A 6,681-nucleotide genomic window follows, 5' to 3' on the forward strand; every position below is an offset into this window, starting at 1 on the left:
AACGTCAAGATTATAGAGTATAAAATTCATAGCTATGAAATAACTAAAACTCTGATGTATTATTAAAAATATACGTTAGGTTGTATGTAGTGATACATACAAAGATTACATGTACAAACCCATAATTAACACAATGCTACCGCAACCATTCTGCAATCTACCTTGCCCAAAACACTCTTCCAGTCACCTCCAAACTCTTCAATTCTCTCCACCTAATCACCCACAAACCATTCACAAACATGCAATTCTCGACAAAAAAAGAACTTATCGTCAGTTGTCCTTAACATCTCGTTCATTCATTTGGTCCCTATCCCCCTATTTCCTCCCACTGTGATGATCGCACTACATTTTTCCACATTTTCTACATTTTTCTCTATTCTATTCTCTGGATGACCTGAATTCTCGAGCAGTCGAGTGACGATTGATCTGTACAATTGATCGATTTCTTTTTACTACAGCCATGCAGAAAATTTCGTCTTGGAAAACGATGTTGTGATTTCGAATGCCTGGACCACGTAAAGAACATTACCGGAAGTGGTAAAATTTATGTCCTTGAGTATAAGAAATCCTCCAGCTCCTCGACTCAGCGACAAACGCTACTCTGGGTGATGAGCGTAATGGTGCTATTGCGGCTAGTTTAATTTTTCAACAAGGATCCAGATGGCGCCGTTGACGGAATTCTTTCGCTATAAACGTCAACGATCAACATCAGCCATCAGGTAATTTCACATTTGTGACTTATTTCTTCTGTGTTATTTCTTCTAATTTTATTGTTAGTTCTTCAATTTGTATTCCAAAAGATTGAACTCTTTTTACGTGCGTGTGTGTTTTTCTTTTTTTTGTAACTCGTCGAATTGCAATTCTAATTTTTGCACTTCCTCCTTCATGTCCTCTATGTGTTTCTCGAACTCTTGTGTCGTCCTGTCTTTGTCGGAACATTCTACTTGAAGATCAGCGAGTTGATGCTCGGGATCGTAATTCAATTTTTGGTCGTTAGCAGTAATAAGCTCACGTAACTTCACTTTTGAACTTGATCTTGTTTGGTCTTGATTGTGTTTTCGTGGTGCTTGTGGTGTTCTAAAAGTAATCGTCACGTTACTTGCATTTTTAGTGCACATTGATACACTGCACTCTGCAGTTCTCCTATTTTCAAACTTGCTTCATTTAAGGTAACTTTATGAATTTCCGATTGATGCTTTAACATTTGATGTAAGTCTTCTATTGCTGTTTCACGTTCTTTCAACTGTTCATTAAATTCGTTGTTTAGCATATCCACTCGAGAAATTCCGAGTTCTTGAGCATCGTTTCTTCTTTTAGAAATTTGGCTTATTTTCTCTCGCCTGCTGCTACATGTTGCTGTCATTTTATCAACTTCTTTCTTCTTTTTTTTTCTTTTTTTTTTTGAACTTAAAATCTTGATTTAAGGTTTGTGTTTCACTATATGATTTATTATTATTAACTAGTTCAACATTATTTTCAGTAGATTTTTTTCGCGTGATTTTTATACTTATTTAAATAGTTTAACACGAGCAAATGCATCGTACGTCAGATATACCATTTTTAATAAATTGTCGCCTTTACAACTCGAGTTACCTCTGAACGAGTCGCATGATTGATCAATAAGCCATGAGTAATTATGCAAATTCAGTTTTTTTTTCATCTATCTATCTGAATATTATAACAAAGACTTTACATTGAATATTTTATTAAAATTGTAAGTTTTTCATAAACGCTTCAAAATCCACAGTCTATTGATCAACTCCTCTATCCTTTCTCTTTCTCCTCACTAAAATAGATAAATTCCTAATGTAGTTTGTGGATAATATTTTTTTCTTTTTCTAAAGCAAATCACATTTATCATCTGATATATTTTTTGAAATAATTTCTGTCTGTACATTTTCTTCTTTTCCCTTACTCCTCTTTCTCTTTCTAATGAATTCTTTTTATTCCGTAAAATAGTTTCAATTGTATATTCAATTTTGTTAAGTGCAATCCTTATTTCTGATAACTTACTTTTATTAGATAATTCTTGTGAATCTTCTACTACATCTTCCATATCATTTTGAGTGCGGCTTCTACCTTCAGTAAATTTAATATCTTGAACCGTATCATTAATTTCAATAGCTCTTTCGGTATCAAGTAAATCGCACTTATTATTTAATATACCTTTTGAATTGACTTCTGTCTCTGTAGTTTCTTCTTCTGTATCTTCTTCGAGTTTTCTTCGTTCTTCTAATCCACCCTTCTCATTTTCTAGGATCTTCCTTGTTGTTACGCCGCCTAAAACATCTGCACGCCAGCCCGCGCCAGCTCGCACCACCGGACAACAACCAGCCTGCGTAACGTCACTTCGACCCTCAATAAACCTAAGGACCCACCATAACTTTCACTTCCCTGTATTGTTTCGCCATGTGTCTTCAATCCGTTTGTCTAGAAGAATTTCTAAAGCTTAAAAATATTCTCGAAACACAGTCGGTTTTTAGAGAGGTCCTTGGGTTTATTAGACGTACTTAAAACACGGAGAAAGCGGGTATGCACCCATTAGGAAAATCCGAATAGCCCTCTAATAAAACAAGCTATGTTTTCCTCACGCACACAGTCATCTATCCACCACGATGGTAGGAGACTTCCTACTCATCCCTTCGAGCAGTAGTGCAGGTCATGACCAATCGACACCGCGGTTCGTTACCCTCACTTTTCCTAACGAAAGTGGGGACAACGAATCCGCGTTCTTTAGGCACAGGGGCACACCCACACCGAACTTTTCTTCTGTATTAGAAAAAGAGCGACAGTCAGTCTAAAAACTAACGCCTAACGCGGCAATCTACACATAGCGCGAGAGTCGCATACTTCACGAAAATCTTTTGTCATCTTCTCTCCTAAATATATTATAGTGCTAAGTACATTAATACATTAATTTCCATTATAAGATCCCTGCTCTAGCGTACATATCTATCACATCTTCGTGCGACAAGTTGTTAACTATTTATTTCTCTACGTCAGTGTAATCTAAGTGTTGGAAATATATAATTTATAATTCAGTGAATCACAGTGTTATACAAACTCAATCACCCCTATTATCTCAACGGAAATCAGGGGATCGATCAATTCGTGGTGTCGATTGATATAATCGTACGACCCCCGTTGACGTCTCTCCTCGCGGTTACGTCTCCCCGCAATTGGTCGGAATTTACACTTGTATTTTCATCTTCTTTAACTTCGACTTTATCCGATCTCCTAGGTCTGCCTCTATGTTTCGCTTCATCAGTTGCTATTACACCCGTTACTGCATTATCATTTTCTACAGATTTATACCTATCGCTATCACTAGCTGTGTTCGTTAAAAGAACTTCCCTTCGTTGACGAACTTATCAGTTGTTTCGTTTTCACTATCTGAAATTGATTTTTGTTTAACACCTCTTTTTTCTTCTTTGGCAAATTTATTTTCTACATTTTCCGATGCCTTTTGTTTATTAATTATTTCAGACTTGTCTTCGATTAATTTCGTCTTTAAAGCGCTTCGCAAAATTTTATTTGTATTTGATTGTCTGGTTTGATTATAAACAATTTCTTCAAATTTTGGCGAAGTAGCAGGCTTTGCAGCGACATTATAACGACTGCTCCGTTTACTACTATCTAACATAGATGGAGATGGATTCTTGTCATCTTTATTCTCTAAAGACTTCTCTTGTGTATTAGCATCTAAATTTCTCGACATAAGATCTGCTGAAGTTTTTGATTCTGTAGTGTCACACGCATTTTTCGCTGTCATCATTTGGTCTTCTTCTATAAGCAAATGTTCATTATTGTAAGCATTATCTCTTGCTTTTTGTATGGATTCTAATGATATATTTTGTTCAACGTTGTCTATTGATTTTGTATCATTTTCAGCAGTTGATTTACTAACTGCTTCTAATTCCTTCGTTTCAATTTGGTTTTCTTTATTTGTATCGCCGTCCAAAATATTTCTCATTGAAATATTATCCTTCTTGTTATGATCTTTTTCTGCTTCTCCTAAACTTTTACTTTTTTTGTCAAACCATTCTTGTAAATTTTGAGTATCTTGTGACGAAGATGGTGACAAATCATTATACAATACTGCAATATCTTCTTTCCTTCGTTTCACAGACTCTTTCTGGTATTCTGTTGAGCTATTGACATCAAACATTAAGTCTGTTTTAATGAAAATATAATCCTGTGAAGCGGTGTCAATTGATACTTTCTTTTCATAAGAATTTTCTACATTAGACTGCAATTCTTTTGAAAATTCTTTCAAAACCATTTCTTCATTTCCCACAGTAACGTGTTTTCTCCAAGCTTTTGTTCAAATTATTAGAAACTAAACTACCCTGATAACTCCGACTAGTCGCTGCTTTAATAGTCTCCTTTAACAGTTTTCTTAACTTGATTTCGTTCTGCTTCTGCATAGCGTCTAGTATGGCCCGAATACTTGGATCCACACTAGTAGCCATAGGGCTAACAAAAGATGTGTCTTCTGATTTTTTGCTCATAGTGGTTATTGTACTGTTGTTGGAGTCTGTACTAGCGAAGCTATTGCGACGAGTACGATAATATTTAAAAGAATCCAGTTCTTTACCTGAATATTCTTCTTTTCGTGACCAGTTTCAATTTTGGTGATGACCGTAGTCCGCTTTCCGTAGAAGTCGTTTTCACGCAAAGTGAGCTGATCTGCAGAGGTCCGCTGATCCCTCAATCTTCAATGATGCACGTATGCCGAAATGCGTAATTTCGTTTTCTTGAAGTTGATGGATCCTGGCACGGATCGCCAAAATGTCACGTAAAGTTGGTACTTGGGTGGTAGTAAGAAGGCTGAGTCGTAACCCAATTACTTATTTTCCTTTATAAAACTTTATTATAAACACAAAATAACACCGAACCGGAGAATAGGTGTTGTATGAGTACAGCAACTGGAAGAGGAACAAGAACTGTCCAAGCTGGGTGAAGTCTCGGTTTATATACGTTTTGGTTTTAGGATGTTGAGGGGCTAGGTGTAGGTTATGATGTAGAAAAGTGTCCGAAGGTCGGGGGTCCATATTCTATCTCTGATGTGGACTGAGGTGCGTCACAGCCTTGGTGTATGCTATGATGATAAGGTGGTGATGTGTCCAAAAGTGTCCGAAGGTCGGGTGTCGATGTATTATCACTGATGTAGGTTGAGATGTGATTGATGTCACAAGAGCTTGGTCGAATATTAACTTTCAACAACTCTTTTCAAGCTCACCAGTCACAAGCCACGGTTTACTGAATACATCTTTTTGGAAAATCCTTTTTAGATTTTCGTACAAGGAACATGGTTTGTTTGACAAGGGATTTTCTTTTGAAGCAATTTGGGGTGACAAAAAGGTCTTTTTGTTAGGTAGCTTATCAATAAAAATGTTTTATTAATGACGTAACTGGAACGAATACTAATGAATTTAAATAAAATCGACGACCAAATGGAATATATCTTCTTTTCAATTTTCATAAATCGAAAGCCCTATGGATACGTATAAATGTTTCTTTTACTCGTAGTAAATTATTATTATTCTATTATACGTGTGTATACTACAGAAGGACCATACTAATAGGCACCAACAGCTTTCATCTAACATAATATTTTCATGGAATCTTATAATCATTTTCGCCTCATTGTCTCCGAATAAGTCGTATTTAACAACATTTCGAATTTCGATTTGTTGAAAAAGCCGCTCAATTTGATGCACAAATTTGACTTCGCAAATCGCCTTTTTGTACTCCCCGTACTGGCGAGAACGAAGATAAATGTTCGGCATTGAGCTACTGCTCAGTTGCTACGAGTTAATCCTCGTTTTGCTTCAAGTAAATGAAACGCTCTAATCTGTAAGACGTCCATAAGATTCGGTTGACGGTGGCTGTTTCGTGTTAATCGGTGTCTCAATTTTCTAATTTAATTATTGTGCTCGATTTAATGACATGGCGATCTGGTCCAAAAAAAAAAAAAAAAAGTGACTCCTTTTTTTGCTTTGATATAAGATTTTTATTTTTACGTATGAAATATGGCGAAGAAGTAGTGACCTCTCTTTTATCGATGTAATCATACTAGGGGAACGCAGTAAATGGCTTCTGCAATATCATGGAACTATTCGTATCCCTCGATTAATCAAGTTCCCCTAGGTCAGTGGTTCTCAATTCTTGAAGCGTTTATCGATTAAAAAGTAGTTCTAAATCTTCTTCGATTTTCTCCAAAGAATTTTCAAATTGAATATTTAAGACAACATTTAATGAATTCAAATTGAAACGCCTTATTTTATCACGTAAACGATAATTGGGAAAGAGAAAGAATTCGTATTCTATATAGAATATATATTCCATGCAAAGTGTTCCAACAATTTTTAAACCTTTACAAATTTTCCATAACATACTAAAGGAATGTCAGTAATTTGTCATCTCAGTATGCCAATTTCCTTAAATTATGCCAATTGCCAATGTATGCCAATTTGTATAAAATTTAAATCCACCTTTTATTGGTAATCTAAAAATCATTACTTTCTTCAATAATATAGGAAATAATACCTTAAAAATTGCTCAAGAAATACGCAAAATGCGTCGAAGGTAACCGAGCCAAAAAGATAATAAATAAATAAATAAAAAAGAAATAAATGAATTTAATAGTAAACACGTGGGTACTTGTTGAAATTTGCA

The sequence above is a fragment of the Bombus huntii genome, unplaced genomic scaffold, assembly GCF_024542735.1.
Source record: "Bombus huntii isolate Logan2020A unplaced genomic scaffold, iyBomHunt1.1 ctg00000061.1, whole genome shotgun sequence".
NCBI lineage: Eukaryota > Metazoa > Arthropoda > Insecta > Hymenoptera > Apidae > Bombus > Bombus huntii.